Source organism: Rhinoraja longicauda, chromosome 6 (genome assembly GCF_053455715.1).
Source record: "Rhinoraja longicauda isolate Sanriku21f chromosome 6, sRhiLon1.1, whole genome shotgun sequence".
NCBI lineage: Eukaryota > Metazoa > Chordata > Chondrichthyes > Rajiformes > Arhynchobatidae > Rhinoraja > Rhinoraja longicauda.
In genome coordinates, this window is record NC_135958.1 from 57,267,490 (window position 1) to 57,290,187 (window position 22,698).

Sequence of the window (22,698 nt, forward strand, 5' to 3'; positions counted from 1 at the left end):
CCATGGAAAACAGCTGGAAAGGGATTGGGAACGGTGTGTGGATGGTGCAGTATCCGTAGTAATCAAGCTAATAGCTCAATGTTCGATCCCAGATATTGAAAAGGTCACAGAATGAGCTAAGCAGTTAAATGCTTTGAGATTTATTGTTGCTGTTTGTAATCGGTTCAAAAATATTGCAAGATCGATGGTTTGGTAGGATAAATAAATAGGATTATTTTTAATATTGTCTTTTTACCTATTTTTAATATTGTCTTTTTACCTTACTAATGTCATTTTTTATCTTATTTATCCTTGGAATATTACTGCTGAAGTGACCCGTTGTCTTGTCAAATACATTTCATTGTACCGTTGACCCTGTGCCAACCTACATATGACAAATACATTTATTATTATTATTAATATTATTATTATTTTTTGGGTTGCAACATGATGTATGATGAAGTAATTGAATATGAGTGCCAGATAAATAACACCTAATGTAGAGAATGCTGTAAAAAAAATTGGACCAATTAACCTTTTGATTTACATGGTTCAAATAACCATTTCTTTAGTTTAGTTTAGTTTAGTTTAGTTTAGTTTAGAGATACCTTTCAGCCCACCAAGACCACATCAACCGGCGATCATCCGTACATTAGTTCTATGTCCTGCACAATAGGGGCAATTTACAGAAGCCAATTAACCTACAAATCTGCATGTATTTGGGATGTGGGAGGAAATCGGAGCACTTGGGAAAAAAAACCCACGCGGTCATAGGGAGAACGTGCAAACTCCGCACAGACAGCACCCATGGTCATCTTAGTCTTAGCATATACATAGGAATATAAACATGGTTCTATTAGTCTTTTCCAAACAATTATAGTGAAGAAATGACACTGATTAATTTATAATACCAAAAGTAAACACAAAATGCTGGAGTAACTCAATGGGTCAGGCAGCATCTCTGGAGAACATGGAGAGGTAACGTTTCAGCATGAGACCCTGCTGCAGACTGGTCACCTCTCCATGTTCCCCAGTGATGCTGCCTGACCTGTTAAGTTATCCATCACTTTGTGTCCTTTTGCCTCTCCCCCATCTCTCTTTTCCAGCTTTCTTGTCCCTGCTAGAGGTTATGGGGAGACGGCAGAAGAATGGGGTTAGGAGGGAGAGATAGATCATCCATGATTGAATGGCAGAGTTGTCTTGATGGGGCAAATGGCCTAATTCTACTCCTATCACTTATGACCTTATGACCTACTACTATCAGCCTGAAGAAGGACCCAACCTGAACCGTGACCTATCCATATTCTCCAGTGATGCTGCCTGACCCGTTGAATTATTCCAGCATTTTGTGTCTCTCGTTGGTATAGACCAGCATCTGCAGTTCCTTTGTTTCTTCATTTATAATGCCGTCTGAGTAATGTGATGCTAAAATTTATTACTGCATTTGCATCAGACGTTGAACAAAGCTTTCCCCAACTGCAATCATTGTGAGATTGCCTCATGCATTGATTTTTGTTTTTGCCACATGTTCATTAGCAGCAATATTTCTCTTCGCTCTGACTCCTTTCTCTCAGCATTTCACTGGGAAGCCGTTGATTATCTTGATTTGTTATGGCATTCCTACATCTCATAGGAATTCACAACCATGTTTATTTCTCGAGGCACTCAAAAGTGTCTGAGTTTTTCAAAACATTTTACCATAATTTCCTTATCTCCTCAAGGGATTCATTGTTTTCGGAGGCACCATTACTATAGCTCAGTGCTTCTTGTCATAATTCAGCAGAATCTGCTCACACCTTCCCACAACTGAGATACCACCGTCACTCGCCAGACTACCAGGCTAAATATATCTTTTCATAATAACTCATTACAACACTCTCGTTTCTTGCAAGGACCAGCTGTTACAAACCGAGCTCTTCTGACATCTTGTAATGTGGAAAATCCTTAACTTTGCCTGGTTCGATGTCAGCCAGGGCTCAGTCGGTGGGATTTTTGCCTCGGAGGCAGATTGTTCCGGGTTCAAGTCCCGCAACAGGATATCAAGGCTGGCATATCGTGGGGGTATTGAGTAAAAGCTACACTGGGGAGTTGCTCTCTTTAAGGCAGCAAATTTGCCTGCATTAATCTTTTTTTAACATTAAAACTGCACAAGCAATTTTCGTAGCCCTCTTTAAAAAAAAAATTTTAAAACGCTGTTCAAAATGACATTAGATTAGTTTATTGTAGTTGGCCCAGAAGGAGAGGATGTGGAGAGGATGTTTCCTGATTTGGAAGAGCCGAGGACCACAGGGCGCAGCCTCAGAATAAAAGGATGCTCAATGGTGTTTTCATTGCTTTTATTGCCACATGTGCAAAGTGCTAACACAGTGAACTTCTTTATCTTATAAACAATCCAGTAGGGTATCGCCATAACCCCAATCCCCAATAGTCTACTGAGCCCGCATGCAAGCAGCGCCATGTTTTGACGCCATTTTCAAAGTCCCCCACTCTAGTTCCAGGCTGTTGCCTGTCCCAGGTATGATTGGCTTGGTAGAAATGTAAATTGGCCCTAGTGTGTGTAGGATTGTGTTAATGTGCAGGGATCGCTGGTTGGTGTGGACTCGGTGGGCTGAAGGTCCTATTCCCGCGGTCTAGGTTTAAGCTCAGGGGTGACCGCGCTTTTGCGGTTGCAGCTCCTAGACTGTGGAACAGCATCCCTCTCCCCATCAGAACTGCCCCCTCCATCGACTCCTTTAAATCCAGGCTCAAAACCTATTTCTACTCCCTAGCGTTTGAGGCTCATTGAGGAGGCGCTGTGAACTGTTTGCGTGCTACTGTATGTTTCATTTTTTTTCCTTAGTACCTAATCAGATGTGCAGCACTTTGGTCAACGTGGGTTGTTTTTAAATGTGCTATACAAATAAAATTGACTTGACTTGACTTGACTATTTCCACGCTGTATCTCTAAACTAAACTAAATTAAATTAAACTAAACTAAACACCCTTGTAAATAATTTTTGCACTCTTTCTAGTTTAATGACATCCTTCTTATTGGAAGGTGACCAATACTGTACACAGATTTCCAAATGTGGCCTTAGCAAAGTCTTGCACAGTTGTAACTTCGAGAATAGAAATAAGTTACTGCAGATATTGGTTTCCAGAAGGTGACACAAAGTGCTGGAGTAACTCAACGGGTCAGGCAACAACTCTGGAGAACATGGATAGGTGACGTTTCAGGTTGGGACTCCTCTTCAAACTGCTGAATGACTCATTATGTTCCTCCAGCACTTTGTGTCTATACTGTAACTTGGTGGCCCAAGTCGTGTACTCATACATAGAATAGATACATAGAAAATAGGTGCAGGAGGAGGCCATTCGGCCCTTCGAGCCAGCACCGCCATTCATTGTGATCATGGCTGATCGTCCACAATCAATAACCCGTGCCTACCTTCTCCCCATATCGATTGATTCCACTAGTTCCTAGAGCTCTATCTAACTCTCTCTTAAATCAATCCAGTGATTTGGCCTCCACTGCCCTCTGTGGCAGAGAATTCCACAAATTCACAACTCTCTGGGTGAAAAAGTTCCTTCTCACCTCAGTTTTAAATGGCCTCCCCTTTATTCTAAGACTTTGGCCCCAGGTTCTGGACTCACCCAACATTGGGAACATTATTCCTGCATCTAGCTTGTCCAGTCCTTTTATAATTTTATATGTTTCTATAAGATCACCTCTCATCTTTCTAAACTCCAGTGAATACAAGCCTAGTCTTTTCAATCTTCCCTCATATGACAGTCCCGCCATCCCAGGGATCAATCATGTGAACCTACGCTACACTGCCTCAATTACAAGGATATCCTTCCTCAAATTAGGAGACCAAAACTGTACACAATACTCCAGATGTGGTCTTACCAGGGCCCTATACAACTGCAGAAGAACCTCTTTACTCCTATATTGAAATCCTCTCATTATGAAGGCCAACATGCTGTTAGCTTTCTTCACTGCCTGCTGTACCTGCATGTGAACTTTCAATGACTGGTGTACAAGAACACCCAGGTCTCGCTGCACCTCCCCCTTACCTAACCCAACACCATTGAGATAATAATCTGCCTCCTTGTTTTTGCCGCCAAAGTGGATAACCTCACATTTATCTATATTATACTGCATCTGCCACGCATCTGCCCACTCATGATAGGTACAAAATACTTTTGGCTTCCTCTGTAAGGTTTTGCCTTGGTTTATACATTGCAAGGATGTTAATGGTAAAACATTTTCACCTCAGCAGCGAAGAAAATAAATCGCCTCAAATATTTCAGTAACACACAGTACAGCTGAGTCTAATGAGATATCCGTGTCAGAAGGAACTGTAGATGCCGGTTTAAACCAAAGATAGACACAAAAAGCTAGAGCAACTCAATGAGTTAGGCAGCATCTGAAGAATGATCTCGAAACGTAGCGTCACCTATTCCTTTTCTCCAGTGATGCTGTCTGACCCACTGAGTTACTCCAGCTTTTTGTGTCTATCAAATGAGATATCCAACAGATTTCCCAATAAACGTCCACATACACTATAATCTACGGATTGCAGTTGCAATCAACACAGTGAACATATGGAACCCTGTAATGTTTAAAACATTATTATTGAATTTCCAGCCAGATGTTTTTCAAAGGAAACTCTGTCAATCTTCCTTAGTGTTGCGTCGTGCACATTGGATATTAAATTTGTTCATCATCCTGTCAAGATATATCTTTATGTCAAGGAATGGCAACTTGGATTAAGTAGTTCTGGATACGTTTGGTTAACGGCCATTTTGATGAGTAACTGAGTGGGTCAGTTGCATTTCAGGAGAAAAAGAATGGGTGACGTTTCGGGTCAGAACCCTTCTTCATACTGAAAGTAGAGCTACACACAGGGTACATTCTCCAGGGATGCTGCCTGACCCGCTAAGTTACTCCAGCACTTTATGTCCTTTTCTTTTGTAAACCAGAATCTGCAGTTCCTTGTTTCTACCTGAGATGAAATTGGCTCTACCTCTGATGGTAAGGATGTTGCCAAGAGATAGCACCTTATGCTGGTTCCTCTCCTAAAGTTGCCTCCCTTCTCCTGCTTGCGATGCTTTGTTGAGATGTTTAGCTTCACAAATTGAGTCATTCTGTGCAATAGCTCTCCGTTCTACAAAGAAAATTCTGTTTGTGTAGTGACTTACCTGACCACAGAGTGATTTGCAGTCCAATAAATATTTTGCAAGTGTAATAACAGTTGTAACCTCGGGAAACCTGTCCGATCAATGTGCATGTAGTCAGTCAAGACTGTTTAATTGTCATATATAAAGGCAATTGAGCAATGAAATTCTGACGTTGCAGTTTTACAGGCCTTGTAATGCAATTACACAAATAAGTATGCAATAATCAATAATACAATGAATGAATAGTCAGTAATATTGGGTAATCAGACCATAATAGTGCAAAACTGAAGACACTAGTGCAACCAAGACAAGGTTTGTCGTAGAACATAGTTTCTGAAGCTGTTAGTGGCCTCACAAATACCAATTAAGTTGTGAGCTGTCAGTCACAGGATTAATATTAGCCCATACACAAGGAAAAGCTACCAGCTCTTCTCCGAAAAGCATAACAAGATCTTTGATGTCCTTTTGATAGATCTGTTATAGGCTAATCTTGGTTTAGAAATTCCATACTTCCTTACAACATAAGCAACCATTTTGGCCCTTCAAGTCTACGTTTGCTCAAACAGAATTCCTATTGCTCTTGTGCTGCCTAACAACACCAGGGACCCGGGTTCGATCCTGACTACGGGTGCTGTCTGTACAGAGTTTGTGCATTCTCCCAGTGACTGCATGGGTTTTCTCTGGGTTCCTCCCACACTACAAAAAGTTGCCGGTTTGTTGGTCAATTCTGTAAATTGTCCCTAGTTTGTAGGATAGAACGAGTGCATGGTGATCGCTGGTCGGCGCAGCGGGCTGAAGGGCCATTTGCCACGCTGTATCTCTGAACTGAACTTAACTAAAAGAAATGTGTCACTATTTTCCAAAATAACTCCCATGTCTGGATTTGTGAGTCAATGCTGCCACTGAGTCTATTGTTGTGCCCACTTTAGTTTCCCTGTTCTTTCATTATTTTAAAAGTAGACATTTGGTCGACTCTCCTCCCACCCCACGTTATCTTGGCATGATGTTTGGCACATACATCGTGGGCCGAAGAGCTTGTTCCTGTGCTGTATTGTTCTACGTTCACTGTTTCATGGCTGGTCAGTGGTTCCAGGATGCGCCGCGGAGCCGGTAAAAGGAAGACCCTGCAAGGGAAGTCCGGAAGCCGCCTCGCTTGGCACCGAAGACTGGCGAGTCGAGGAGGGGGGAGCCGCTGGCAACAGCGGACGCAAGGAGTGGGCCGGGACATGAGGGACCGGGGTATCGCCTCCAGCGCCTTCAAGGTCGGCTGCAGGAGTTGCCCCCGGCACACAGTGGTGGGCGGGCGGGCGGGCGAGGAGGGGGACATCGATTCACAGGCTGTGCCTGTCGAGGGCGACAGAGGAGGCCCTGCAGCCGCCTGGGGCCTACCTGGATCGGGAGCCGCTCCAGCACATCCAGCGTGTGGACCAAACTTTGGACTTTTGTAAATGGCGGCAAAAAATGGCGACTCGTGCAAGTGTGATCAATGCAAAAACAATTTCACTGTGACAATGAACCATTGAACCATTGACTATAAGTCAGTCCATGCCAATGTTACACTTTTCACCTAATATCTACCTAACCCGTTTGATGTGACCTCTGTACATTCCTCAGCAGCTGGCAGTAACTCTGTGTAAACTCTGTGTAACAGTAACTCACCCATCTTCATTCCCTGCAGTCTTTGAGCTGGTCTTTGTTTGAACTCATGATATGTTGAGTGCTGCAGAGAGGCTTGTTAGCAAGAGGGGCCAGTTAGGGATTATTACTGTTGTGGCAGCTCTGCAACAAGAGAAGAGTAAATGATAATTCAGAGCACATAATTAAGTTTGATCCTGACATGCAGAGCACATGTTACAGGTTTCTTTACATTACTTTATATTTACTGAAACAGGTTTTACCAAGAATGTATATAATTACAGTTACTCAAACTTGGAATTTATATCGCTCCACCATTTGACAGCCTTTTTATCCTCTACACATCTTTGCAGTCACTTACATCCAAAATAATGTCCCAACAATGTTAAATATTTGCCACATTCCCTCTGCCTATTTGGCTTTTATGCCTTCAGCTGAAATTTTCCTTTTCAATATGTTGATGAATAGGCATTGAACAAGAATATATTTATGGCCCCCTGTATCTTAAAGAGTATTGAATCCACAAAAATAATTTACCTGAATTCTATTTCTGCAGGAAGCCTGAAACTGGTCAGCAAGGGATAAAAATGGGCATCATAGTGGTGCAGCTGGTAGAGCTGCTGCCTCACAACGCCAGAGACTCACCTGGGTTCAATCCTGACCTCGGCTGCTGTCTGTGTGGAGTTTGGTCTTTCTCTCTGTGACCAGATGGGTTTCTTCCGGGTGCTCCAGATTTCCTCCCACGCCCCAAAGACAGGCGGGTTTGTAGGTTAATTGGTTTATGTAAAATTGCCCCAAATGTGTAGGGAGTGGATGAGAAAGCAGGATAACGTAGAACTAGTGTGAATGGGTGATCGATGGTCGGCGTGGACTCGGTAGGCCGAAAGGCCTGTTTCCATGCTGTATCTCTAAACTAAGCTAAATTGGCTTTGGTCCCCGTGGGCTAACTCTGTTCCCTGTGCACCATCTTTGACTGAAAAAAAATGTGATCCTTTACCTTACACCCTCCTGCTGCATTACAAAATTAGGCCTAATTCCACCTCCAGAAATAGTCCAACTGTCCTGCTCAGCTCCTCCTTGTCTATGTCCTTGTTGCCTCTATGTTGACTATTCTACCATGTGGTCACCTCCACATTCCACACTCCGTAACCCTGATGTCATTCGAAGCTTGAGTAAAACACAAAGTGCTGCAGTAACTCAGGGGGTCAGACAGCATCTGTGGAAGGGATGTTTCAGGTTGGGGCCTATCATCAGACTGAGAGTAACAAAATTGGATCATCTTTGGGCTGGTAGGCTATATGCCTCAGGCATTAATGCTGGGACCGTAGCGATTTATAATCTATACTGATGACTTTGATGAAGGGAAAGAATATAACATTTCCAAGCAAAAAACAAAAGTGCTGGAGGAACTCAGCGGGTCAGGCATCTCTGGAGAGAATGGATAGATGACATCTTGAGTCAGGAGCCTTCTTCAGTGCTGCCTGACCCACAGAGTTCCTCCAGAACTTTGCCTTCCACTCAAGATTCCAGCATCTGCACTACCTGGTGTCATCATTCAAAGCTTGTCTGCTCTGTCATAACTTGAGCCGAATCACCTCACTCTCAGTTTAAAAACGTCATGATTTAAATTGCTAATTCCTGTTTTCAAATCTCTCAATGAGTGTGGCCCATTCCAGTCCCTGGCATCGACTTAGCCAGACCAGATACAAGTTCCTCACATAAATCTGTCCATTTGGTCATCCCCGAATGTAATCCTCCATCACTGCTGCTTGTGCCTTCAGCTGCCAAGGTCCTGATCTCTGGAATCCACCCTCACTCCCTCTATCTTCACAACGTCCTAGAAACCATCTGCTGGAATATTTCTTCTGTAGCCTGCTATCAACCTTTGCCTGATAACACTCCTGTGCACTGCCATGGGACATTTTTCTGCACAAAATACAATTATAATTGTTTATTCAGTTGGATTTTAATCCAGCTTGCGTTGGCTTTCAGACATTTTACCCATTTTGCTTTGTATTCCACCCAGGACACTAATATAACCACCAACCGTCCGTTTCTCCTAACCTCTTCTCACCTGCATCCACCTATGGCTGGCTAGGCTTTGTCCTTCCACCCTTCTCTCCCACCCCCACTCCTTGCCCACAATTAATCTGATGAAGGGTCCCGAACCGAAACATCGCCTATCCACGTTCTCCAGAAATGCTGTCCAACTTGCTAAACTACGACAGCACTTAAATGTTTCCATGACTATTTTCATTAGCGTAGCATCGCACCCATCATAGTGTTTGTTAGGCCACAGGAAACTTCTTTCAGTTTAAGTCTTGACAGTCTTTTGATAAAGTTGGTTGGTTGACAGTGACATTGATGTGTGAGAAATGCATTGGCCTTGGAGGTCTGGAGCACCCAGGTGGGTGGGGTAGGTAGGAACCTGTGACTGAGGTTCAGCACATGGACGTCCGTGGGTGAGATGGTGAGGAATGGCCTCTGCAAGCAAGCAACATGAAGAAGGGTCCCTTCCTGAAACGTCACCTGCCCATTCCCTCCCCAAATGCTGCCTGGCCTATTGAGTTCCTCCAACACTTTGTGTTTTGCCCAAGATTCCAGCATTTCCCTTGTTGAGGATGGACTTTAACAATAAAGAGTTAGTGGAATGGGGTGTGGAAATTGTGGTGTCCATTGTGTGTCTAAATTGATTGGGTGATTGTGGGCCTAAGGTCCATCAGTTAACGGAAAGGTGCTTGGCGAGAGATGAGGTGGAGGATAGTACGTTCTGAAAGGATCAGAGGATTACAGTTTTTACTCCTCTACGTCATGGTGACGCAGCAGTAGAGTTGCTACCTTACAGCGCCAGAGACCTGGGTTCAACCCTGACTATGGGTGCTGTCTGCACAGAGTTTGTACATTCTCCCCTTAACCTGCGTGGGTTTTCTCCGGTTCCCTCCAAAAACGTACAGGTTTGTGGGTTAATTGGCTTCAGTAAAAATTGTAAATTGTCCCTAGTCTGTGCAGGACAGTGCTGGTGAACGGGGTGGTCTCTGGTCGGCACGGACTCAGTGGGAACTAAATTACATATCTATGGTAGTTTCAATCTGAAAAGTCACACAAGATTGCTATTGGAGCTGACGGGTGCTGCCAATAAAGATGGAGAATGACTACCATTTCAGAATGGTACAGATCTAAGTGAGAGTTAAGATAACACCTACGGCATTAAAGACGAGGCAAATAATTAGCACCCCCACTGACCCATTTTTCACAGTTAAGTTGTTGCCAAGTGACCACAGTGACTGGTTTCAGGTCATAAACTGTAAACAAATAGAAATTAAAATTTAGTGATAATTAAATTGAACCGCTCCATTAATTTAATGTGAGTTCTGTGCAATGAAAATGACCAAGGAACGTGGTTCTTAAAATTCACTATTTGTTCATGAGTGAACAGTTAGTTCAATCTGATGTTAAATCAATTTGCTTCTAATTTGCACCTATTAATGAAAGGAGTCATGAGGCAATGAGACTTTATTTTTTGTATGTTTTCCTTTATCATTTATTGCGTAGAAAGATTTATATTATCAAATGATAGCAAAATATTGCAGTATAATTGCTAAGTGGTATATTTGAAAGATGCTAAATAAGACACTTTCCGTTTTGCAAATTTTGGACATTGGACATAAAGATGATAAACTTTGTCTCTTTAGTCTTTAGACTCCAGAGCTACAGTGCAAAAACAGGCCCTTTGGCCCACCGAGTCCGTACCGATCAGTGATCACCCTGTACAATAGCACTATCCTACACACGAGGGACAATTTACAATTTTTACCGAAGCAAGTTACCCAACAAACCTGTACGTCTTTGGAGTGTGGGTGGAAACCGGAGCACCCGGAGAAAATCCACATGGTCACAGAGACAACGTACAAACTCCATACAAACAGCACCCAAAGTCAGGATCAAACCTAGGTCTCTGGCGCTGTAAGGCAGCAACTCTACCGCTGCACCACTGTGCCATCTTCACCTCCATCAGGAGGACAATGATAATCATAGGTTTATGGCAAAGGCATACCATTATGATCAGTTTCCTTCTAAATGATGTTACACTGATAATATCTGTCAACCCACAACAAGCGTAATTTTTCTGGACTAACCATGTCGTGAGGATTCAACTATTAATATTCTGCCTGTTGGATTGAGATATGAAAAAACTTTAAATATTTTTTAGAAAGCAATTTTTGTTTTGAATGGTTATTTTCAACAATATACAGTAAACCCTCGGCTGTGGCTTTACTGTGACTAAAAATGGTGTGGGTTAAAAAAAGGCTGTGTTCATTTTACTTAGCAAGACAAGAGACCACAGTGTTGATATGAGAACAGTTGGCATGGATGGGGAACTGATGGAATTTCTTGCAGAGTGGATGTGAGAAAGAAAAGTCCAGTGCCTAAAACACAACCATATTTCTGTACATTTTCGCTATTTTGAGGGATTGAAATAATTTACAATTCCAATTCAACAAAATTAGCTCAAAACCATGTTTTAAAAAATATATATCCTGCAAAGAAACAAAGGTTTAATGGAGACACAAAAGACGATGCTGGAATTGAGCAAAATACAAAGTGCAGGAGGAACAGAACGGGTCAGGCAGCATCTGTGGAAGGAACTGGTCAGGCAACGTTTCGGGTCAGGACCCTAATTCAATCTGATGGTGTTGTAATTTGCTGTCCTATTTCATTGTAAATAACTAAAGGACGTATGAATCTGTCTTTTTGTATCTGAACAAGTTCTATAAACTGATATTATTTTCAAAGTGCATTATGTTGAAAGAAGTCTCTTAATCCAGTGTCCAGTGAGTCATTTCTCGACTTCACCCTGGGGTTATGTGGCTGTATAGAAAGCTGGCTAGGTAGTGTTTGGAAATTTGGCAAAAGTGTAATGGCACAGTCACTTACTAATATATCATCTGTTAATAGTTTCCGGGTCTGTTCACCTTCCAGTTTCTGAATGGTTAGCTTGTGGAAACTCGTGAGATAAGTTATTTATGCCTTATGTTTCACATAAATAAATTAGCACCGTTACAAAAGCAAAGTGTAGTACGTGGAGACACAAGAGACTGCTGATGCTGGAATCTGAAGAAGGGATCTGACCTGAAACATCATCTGTTCATTCCCTCCACAGATGCTGCCTGTCCCGCAGAGTTTTGGCTTGGAGATACTGTGTGGGAAAAGGCCCTTTGGCCCACCAAGTCCACGCCGACCAGCGAGCACCCATACATAAGTTCTACTCTACACACTAAGGACAATTTACGGAGGCCAATTAACCTACAAACCTATACGACTTTGGGATGTGGAAGGAAACCGATCCTGATCCTGGATGCTGTGTGTGTGGAGTTCATAACATTCTCCCTGTGACCGTGTGGGTTTTCTCCGAGTGCTCCGGTTTCCCCTCACTTCCCAAAGCCATACAGGTTTGTAGGGTTTTTTTTGTTTCAATACACAATCTTTTGCATTTAAACATCATTCCTTTTGCCATTTTATTTCTTATGCCTTGAATCAAACCATGAACCTTCCATTCATTCCCTCCACAGAGGCTGGCTGACCTGTTGAGTTCCTCCAGCACTTTGCTGAATCACAAGCCCTTCCCCTTTTTTTCTTTACTCTCCTCCCTAATCTTCTTTCTTTGCCTCTCAAATTGTGTTTATTCCTAGCTTCATCTGCCCGTGCCAACCGTGTTTCTCTCTCCACCAATGCTCTCTTACTTACTGAGTACCACAGGCACTTTCTGCTTTAATTGTAACAGCAGGATTTAATTGTGTTCCAACTATATTATACATGCAAGGGCCATTCTGTGCGTGAACCTGATGTGACTGATTGACAGTGAACTTTTGGAAATAATGAGAGTATTCTTTAGCTTTGTTGAGTGAGATGTAATTACCATCAGAATTCACCCTAGGTGGAAGTCTAATTGTCAATTGGGGGGGGAAATCTGAAGTAATTTCAGTTCACTGACACCTGATATAGAAGAGCATATGGATTTTAATTGGACGAGTTCCCATTTATTTACCTCTGCCGCTGATTTTAAACCCACAATCTGGTGACTTACAATAAAACAAATAGCAAGCACAGGCTGTGGCCTCACTCACAAATCCACATGATTACATATATTATTTTATTCATGAGACTCGAAGCAATGTAGCCCGGAATCACAGAACAATTTCTCAAGGTCCAAACGAATTAAAATTTCAACAATTTTCTGTCAACCTTCTGCCGCAATGGTTAAAGAAAATAAACGGAATAAATGATGCTGGATCGCTGGGTTTTGAGATAAGCTGGGAGCGGTGTGCAGCAAGCAAATCTCCCATTGCTTCACACACTGTGAAATGTCCTCGCTGTACCTCACAGCCATTTCCCCCTCAGTTTCCCTCGCTCTCGGTTACTTCTGAAAAATATTAATCAACCTCTGTGTACATAATTAGCTGACCACGGAGGCCAGTTTTCTGAAGTGCTCTTGTGTGTTTTCTCTGCATTATCTTTGGTTCTCAAATAGTGGGCTTGCAAGATAAATTTGATGAAAAAATATGATTGGGTAGAGAATGACATTGCATTCAATCTGGCATCTACTGCCTGGTATTCAGTATTTGATATTAATGTTACTTGTCAGTAAGTCTGAACAGCAGAGCCATTTTGTAGCAAGATCTCCCCAGTAGTATCTGCACAACTGTTGTAATTGACATCTTCCATTTAACAGGTCTGTGTTCTTGCCTGCCGTTGCCTAGGAGATGAGCAAGGGGCCTCTGCCAGGGTGTTCTGGTAGTTCTTTTTGCACAGTTTTGCTACATAATCTTGGTCCTTCAATATGTGCCAGAAAGCTGAGTAAATAAAATAGCACTCCCCTTCATTTCCGCCATTCAGGTTATTAGAACAATGGCTTTCTGCCAATGCTGTGTAATTGGGCACACCGAGGAGTGTGCGTAAAAAAAAATCAGACAACGATTCGCATTCAATTATTGAAGACAAATTAAGTGCTGTTTCTGCGGCGTTGTTTGAGGCAGGACTTGGAAGATTGCCCATTTCGCTCAGTCCATTTCAAACATATGGGGGTTTTTTCACTTCCCTCAGGGCACTGCGGGATTAAGGGAGAAAGAAAAATCAGACACATTTCTCTGTGCAGCGTCAAGTTTAGCTATCTGCTGGCGTTGTTTGTGAGTCGGTGGGACTGGGCGCTGGGCCACACCGCACAGAAATGAGCGCGCATTGTCGGCTAACGATGGTGCTGAGATGGCTCGTGTGTCGGGATTGTCATTTCACAGATGAAATGTTTAACCCAGGCCCCTTCTTGCAGATGTAGCTATCTTGTATCCTTCATCACTGACCCGAACATGATTCATACTGTCAGAAAAGGCACCAATCAAAAAGGCCGAAACGTCACCCGTTCGTTCCTTCTCTCCACAGATGCTGCCTGTCCCGCTGAGTTACTCCAGCACTTTGTGTCTATCTTCAATCAAAAAGGCCATTGGCAATTAGAAGTGGATTCTTACCCCCAACAACACCACACCAAAAGGGGGCTCTAAATGCAACATAAAGGGAGTGCTGGACTGGAAGGTGGTTAGTTGTGGAAACATGCAATGAGTCCATTACTTGTACTCACAGTTTTTAACTTCTAAACTCTTTTGCAATAGGAGAAGGACAATTCACAAACAGTTAAATGCCACTGCCTCTGTTTCGATGTACTCACAGAGACAAAAGTTACGTATTTATGTCATAAATACTTCATTATAATAAAAGTAACCTTGCCAACTCAAATGAAAAAGAATAATAGGAATACTGCAGATTCAATAAAAAAAGAATTTAGTTTACGATCATTTTATTTAAAAAGTTTGTGTAGGAAGGAACTGCAGGTGCTGGTTTACACTGAAGTTAGACACAAAATGCTGGAGTAACTCAGTGGGTCAGGCAACATCTCTGGAGAAAAGGAGTAGGAAATGTCTCAGGTCGAAACTCTTCTTCAGACCAAAAAAGTTAATTTATTCAAGCTTCAGATAGCGAACTTTTAAATGAAGGTTACACTTTTTTACCTTTTGGCCTCGCAGTCCTATAGACGTTTGCCTGCTAATATTTTTACTCGTGCCCCCACCTGCCTCCTGCCTAGAAAATTCATTAACTTTGGAAGTGATTGCTGTTCTGAATTATCTCCTCCCCCATGTTTAGGGTTCAGAAGGGTTTAGTCAGCTTCGGACCAAATGCAGGTAAATGGGACTAGCCCAACATGCTAACTTGGTTGGCATGGACAAGGTGGGCCGAAGCACCTGTTTCTGTACTGTATAACTCTATGACCCAATCTGCTGTTGTGATATAAACAATAATGTGCTCCATCGGTACTTTGACCCAATAAGAATGCAAAAAGGCTTTAGGAACATAATCTCAGAACAAGATTCCAGCTGATTTTTATGCTTTTGCTTTCTATACACCTGTGGTCTCGTCAGTTTAGTTTATTGTCACGTGTACCAGGTACAGTGAAAAGCTCTATTGTTGCATACTAACCTGTGCTATCTAGTCAGTGGAAAGACTATATATGATTACAATTAAGCCAACCACAGTGTACAGATACAGGATGAAGGGAATAATGTTTTGTGCAAGGTCAAGTCCAGAAAAGACCGATTAAATATAGTTTGAGGGTCTCTAATAAGGTAGATGGAAGCTCACGACCGCTCCCTATTTGGTAAGAAAAGGGTTCAGTTGCCTGTTAACAGCTGGGAAGAAACTGTCCCTGAATCTGTAAATGCATGTGTGCTGGGAATAGACCCATGCATTTTCTTTCCATTAAAAATCTAAAGGTAAGTTTCTTTTTTGTTGAAATTATAGAAGAATGTTAGATATTTCAATATTTGCAATAACAATACACCATTGCTTTACACAGTGACCTTAATTAGCAGAGTGGAATATCACAAGACGTTTCATAAGAATGTTGGAAGACAACATTTAACACCAAATGGAAAGAAATATAAATTCAGATGGTACAAAGCTTGGACAAGAATCTGGTTTTAAGAAGCAAATTAAGAAAGATGACAAGGTTTATGTTAGTCGTCCATTGTCAGACTAATATTCATGGAGAGATACATCATGAAAATATGCCCCTTGGCCTAGCTAATCCATGCAATCCATCAAGCACCCATCTACCTCTTTTGTTCGCCCCACACCCCATCAACTTCCCCCAGATTCTATTAGTCACCAAAACACAAGGAACAATTAACAGCAGCCAATTAACCGAATAACCTGCACATTTTTGGGGTTGTGGGATGAAACCAGCGCACCAGGAGAAAACCCGTGGTCACCGGGAGAACGTGTAAGTTCCACAAAGGTCAGGATTGAACCTGGGTCTGTTGGAGCCATGAAGCAGCAGCTCAATTGAGCTGCACCACTATATCCCCTGTTGATCGACGGGGGCAGTGGATGTTGTGCAACTGAAAAGGCAGAGCTTCGGAAGCAGGTTGTGGAGCCTCAGGTTCCACCCAACAAGCTGATAGATAGGTTTTTTCTTCCAACTAATTGGGTGGACTCTGAAGCATCTGACAGAAGAAAATAGGTTGAGCAGGCTAGGACTTTATTCCTTGGAGTGCAGGAGGCTGAAGGGTGATCTTATAGAGGTATATAAGATCATGAGGGGAATGGATAGAGTGAATGCACATGAAGCCTTTTATCCACAGTAGGGGAATCAAAAATCTGCGGACATAGGTTTAAGGTGAGGGAGTAAAAATTTAACAGGAACCTGAGGGGCAACGTTTTTTTACACAAACGGTGGCAGGTATATGGAATGAGCTGCTAGAGGAGGTATTTGAGGCAGATACTATTGCACCATACAAAAAAACATTTTGATAAGTAACTGGAGAGGATAGATTTAGAGGGATATGGGTCAAATGCATATGGGTCAGGTGGGACTAGTGTAGTTGAGGCATCTTGATCAGCGTGAGCAAGTTGGGCTGAAGGGCCTTTTTCCACGTTGTATGACTCTATGACTTTATGACTAAGAACGTAGGTCTGATCCAACACAGGGAAGATAGGTTTGGTAATGATGAGGGGTGGGCTACAGAGATATCAGGCTGCCTCAGCAATAACATCAATTATCAATCCATTTCCTGGGATAAGATTAACTGCCTGTTGCTTTTCTCAGCTCTGACTGGCATGGATTAGAATTGGATTTTAAACTTTTAATTATTAAAAAATTGCCTCTAATCTGACTCCCAATTCACCTGTCTTCAGGTGCGAAAATTCAGCCCACCTTGTAGGTGTAGCTGGCACTTCCTTTTCATTGTGTAGGAAGGAACTTGAAGATATCACAAAATGCTGAAGTAACTCAACGGGTCAGGCAGCATCTCTGGAGAGAAGGAATGGGTGACGTTTCGGGTCGAGACTCTTCTTCAGTCTGAAGAAGGGTCTCGACCCGAAAAGTCACCCATTCCTTCTCTCCAGAGATGCTGCCTGACCTGCTGAGTTACTCCAGCATTTTGTGTCTACTTCGATTTGTACCAGCATCTGCAGTTATTTTCCTAAGGAACTTGAAGATGCTGGTTTATACTGAAGATAGAAACAAAATGCTGGAGTAACTCAGCGAGTCTGGCAGCATCTCTGGAGAAAAAGAATAGGTGATATTTAGAGTGGGAACCCATCTTCAGACTCTTTTTCATTGTTCTGCAACTGATGGAATTGGGAACACAGAATTAGTCTGTTCTTTGCATATAATGTTATAATAACATTAACTCCCAGTAATACTTATAAATGCTGAAGGAACCACTGTATCGTTATCCACCCAGATACCCTCTCACAAATATGGCACTGATACATAGAACATAGAAAAGTATAGCACAAGAACAAGACTTGCAGCCGATAATGTCAGTGCCAAACATGATGCCAAGATAAATTGTGGCTACAAGGAATTGCAGATGCTGGTTTATAAAAAAAAGAAACAAAGTGCTGAAGTACCTCAGCAGGCCAGGCTGTTTCTCTGGAGAACATGGATGGGCAGTTTGAAGAAGGGTCCAAATAGAAAATTAAACACTTTTGATCCGTCTTCCCTGTTGCCCAACTCAACAATCGTGTCAATAATATCCATGGTTCAATGGTACGTTATTGTCACGTACCTTGTTACAGCGAAATTCATCTCTTGCACATAGTTCAGTAGAAATCTTATTATATATGGGCACAATCATACAAGTGTAAGATATAGATTACACTGAGGCAGTATGCAAGAGTCGCCACGTTTCTGCCTCCACCTTGTACCCTTCAAGTTCAGAGTTGTTAGAAATGTTAACGTCTTAACTGGGCCAGAAAGGCCCGTTGTCCTGGTGGTGGCACTGGGTCGGCATGGCCAGGCGATCTCTATTTTGCAAAATTACTTGCAGAATTATCTTTGGAAAAAAATTAATTAAGTTCTCCAGAGATTACCATCCGCAGCAGATTCAAGGATGTTTATAACGCCTTTTCATTATCTTTCAGTGAGCACTCACATAGAGCTGTTTGCAAAATTCCTCATTCAATATTTATATTATCAGACACGGCGATGATTTTGCATTAAAAATTTGAATAGCATGGCATTTATATTTTGAACTCCAGTCTCTCTACGTTTTTGATGACATGAGATAAGGTAATGTGAGTCTGCATTTATGAGACAAGAAGGCAGGAAGATAAATGGCCTTCTTGGTGGTGCCAAATAGCTGAGATGAGGTTTGATCCGAGAACGATGGGTAGGCATAAGCTAAGCTTTCATTGAACAACAGAGTTGTTAGCTGAGACCTATAAATGCGTCGAAGAACGAGGACTGCTCTTGTTTTATTCGTTCACGGAAAACATCAAGGGGAAAGATCTGTTGTAATTTAAGAATTCAAATCCCTTGAACCTAATAAATGGTTTGGTCGTGACTTTGTTGAAAACATTTTTTTTAATCAGTGATGTTATCTCGCCTTGCAGGGAAAAATAGACATGTCTGTGTTAACAAATCCTTGTATATAAATAGCTTTTATTTGGATGTAAATTAGGAGAATTAATAAGATTGTTTGCTGCCCTGTACATGTGACATTTCTGCTGCATGTGTGTGTGTGTGCGTGTGTGTGTAGGTGCGTGTGTGTGCGTGTGTGTGTGCGTGCGTGTGCGTGTGCATCAGATGAAATATCAGATGTGTGCGCAGTTTGCAACACTGCTGGGTTCAATAAACTTTAGTGAGCTCATAGACTTAATGGTCAAATTATAATGTAATAGGATTGTATATTACCGTTATTTACACATTCTCGGCTCATCATCCAAGTGTTCAGACATTAACCTTTTGAGATGGAAGATACCACTGTAATACGGCTGTTGCATGATTATCACAGACCCATGCATTGCAAAATATATTCATGAAAACAAAGAAGAAAGGAAAAATCTTTCAGTAATAGAATCTCGGCTGCAAATTCTCACCCTATCCACCTCAGCATATTTAGTGGCTCAATCCCAAATTACTACTTTAATGCTAGATGGGTTAAAGGTGATTTATCTTTTAGGAACAATACCCGAATTAAAGGGATAATGCCTACATGTCGCTGTACAATCCCACATGTGAACCAACCAAGGATTAATCATCTCTGACATTGCGTTCTGATTACAGATTCCCCATCAAAAGAGCTTAATATTCATTTCGCAAAGCTTCTGTGCCGAACAGAAAAGGCCAAACTGTACAATTGTCATTCTGAAGGATCAAGGAGCTATGATATTGTTGCAAAATTAACTCATGTATATTGTTGCACATTAATTTAGTGGCGTAGCATAGCGCTGCTGCCTTACTGCACAAGAGACCTGGGTTCAATCCTGACTATGGGTGCTATCTGTACGGAGCCGATACGTACGTTCTCCTTATGACTGCCTGGGTTTTCTCCGGATGCTCTGGTTTCAATAGACAATAGGTGCAGGAGTAGGCCATTCGGCCCTTCGAGCCAGCACTGCCATTCAATGTGATCATGGCTGATCATTCTCAATCAGTACCCCGTTCCTGCCTTCTCCCCATACCCCCTGATGCTATCCTTAAGAGCTCTATCTAGCTCTCTCTTGAATGCATTCAGAGAATTCCTTCTACACTCTAAAGATATAAAGGTTTGCAGGTGAATTGGCTTCAGTAATCATTTACAAACAAGGAACTGCAGATGCTGGTTTACACAAAAGGACACAAAATGCTGGAGTAACTCGGCGGATCAGACAGCATCTCTAGAGAACATGGATTGGTGACGTTTCGGGTCGGGATCCTTCTTCAGACATATTATAGGGACGGGGGAAGAAAGCTGGAAGAGAGAAGAGGCAGGACAAAGCTTGGCAGGTAATAGGTGGACACAGGTGAGGGGGGGGGCATTTGATAGGCAGATGTTTGGAACAAAGGCCAGGGATAAAAGCAAAAGTGAGACAGATGGATTGAAGAGTTGCAAATAGTGAAGTCAGAGGAAGGAATGCAAGAGGGGGAGAGGGAGGGGAAAAGAGAGAAATACTGTATGTGCGAGTCCAGGTGGGGCACAGGGAAGGGGGAGAGATGAGGGGTTGTTAGAGAGAAAGGGGGAGGGTATGGGGGAGAATGCAGTAGGGGAGTGGGGGCTGTTAGAGGTTACCTAAAATTGGAGAATTCATCTTCATTCCTTTCAGAAAAGATATTATTCCTAGCTGCTCTCAGACGGATGTAAAATATCCCATGATCTATTTGAAAATGAGCAAAGCAGATGTCATATTGTGATATACATCATATGTGCCAACAGTTTTGCAAGATTTGGATATCTAAAGACTGAGAAATCAGAGATTTTCTGCAGAAAGAGTTTCAGGATACCTTCATAACCTGCCTTTCCAGTTATTTCATTGTCCTGATCAATAATTATATCTCAGCCCAAAGAAGTAAGGCAGTTTACTTGTTGTAGAAAGGAACCGCAGATGCTGATTTATACCAAAGATAGGCACAAAGTGCTGGAGTAACTCAGCAGGTCAGGCACCATCTCTGGAGAAAAAGGATGTGTGACGTTTCGGGTCGAGACTGCGATCACATAATTGGTGATGTATCTGTCTGATGATATATGCATGATTTGGGTACGAACGATTCTTGCACCAGTAATTAGCTATGAAATGCAACACGCTATCTTGCGGGCATGAAAGATGCTCTGCTTAAGCAACTTCTTTTTTCATATTATATTTATTTCTTATTGCTAACTTTCCTTCAGAATTAAAGTTTCAACTTGACGGACAAGGGAACTGACGGCTGAAAGGGATTTTAATAAATTATTTTTAGTGTAGGGATTGGTCTGCCTGCTTTGATTTTTTTTGACCAACCAATTTTGCAGAACAGGTACCTTTCCGTAAAGAAAACTCGGCCTCTTATCTTACATTGCAATTCAGCCCAACACATGCCTTGTTAGTTGTGATTTGTAATTTGCATGAGATGGAGCAAATTAGCTACAATTGGGAACAAAACTTTCCAAGTCTAACGCTGAACTATAACTAGCAAAATTATGCTGTAGGAGGATCTTAATATATCCCAGTTGATCCCCTTTGTAGAACAATCCAAGTGAAACAGGTAATGGTGTTTCATTGTGATATACATTGAATGTGCCAGCTGTTTCACAAGATTTAGATATCTAAAAACTGAAATATCAGAGATTTATGCAGTGTGTTTCAAGGTACTTTTATATCCAGCCTTTTTGTTTTCCAGACGTTAGGAACTTGCTCTTGTATTTTGCTATTTCTTTGATAACAGCTTCTTGCTTGGAGCCTTGGTACCTTCTTCATTTTCAATGTGCATTGATCCTGTCTTAGCAACTGCAAAGAGGGTCCCCACCCTGTCGTGGTGGAGAAGCGTGCGTGTGCCTGAGACCCTGAGCTAACCCGTGGTGAGCTGTGCTCCTGGCAAGGTCACCCACAGCGGGCAGGTCGAGGGGGAGGGTTGTGACGAAGCGCGGCCCAGGAAGACGACCTCGATGGTGGAGCAGGCGGAGGATGGTGTCTGGCCGGCGGGTGGAGACCACAGCGGCTGAGAAAGTGGAAGAAGCTGCAGCAGGGAGAGACCACCCCCACCATGGTGGAGTCCATGTCGTTGGAGCCGGCTCTGTCTCTGTCACGGACCGGGCGGTGGCTGTCCGTGCACCGGTCTCCCCACGGGAAAAGATGTCGCACACGGGCGCCCACCTGGAGGGACGTAAACTCTGTGGCTCCAGGATCGGCCTCTTCAGCCGTCTCTAGACCCACAGAAAGGACCCACCAGGAGGACAATCACTCCCCACTTCGAGTGATCACCTATGATAATGATGATTTAACACGTAAGAAATGTGAACCACACAGGAATTTGATACTCAAGGTGACATCAAAGCCATATTTATTATATTGCCAGAGAACACAAAATGCCGGAGTAACAGCGGGTTACGCAACATCTCTGGTGGATGTGGACCGGCGACGTTTTGAGTCGAGACTCTTCTTCAGGCATTGATCTCCAGTGAATTGATCAACAGATACGCGGCTTAGGAACAGAGGATTGTATTACCCAATGCATTGCACAGTTGCTAAGCAGAACCATACCTAGGCTGCTCTGTCCCTCAGGAACGGCAATTCTAATTTCTATAAATAAACACAGCCTAAGCTATCTCAGTGTTTAATTGTTCCTAGGTCAGACCACTTTATAAATTGTAAAGTGATAGCTTTGACTGCAGGTCAACACAGCACGAGGTAACAAACTGCTTGGTTTGCATCATTACGCAGTTTGATGTCTGGGACCTTTCAGGCCTTATACTTCAGAGATACAGAGTGGAAACAGACCCTTTGGCCCACCGAGTCTGCACTGACCAGCGATCACCCCGTACACGAGCACTATCCTACACACTCAAATAATTTTACAACATAACCAAAGCCAATTAACCTACGACCTGCACGTCTTTGCAGTGTGGGAGGAAACCG

General features: G+C 42.6%; 1 protein-coding gene across 10 annotated transcripts in view; it reads left to right on the top strand.

Moving 5' to 3' along the window:
• Positions 1–22,698, top strand: part of tnrc6c1 (trinucleotide repeat containing adaptor 6C1) — a 443,993-nt gene that overhangs the window by 234,873 nt on the left and 186,422 nt on the right. The window lies entirely within an intron of this gene.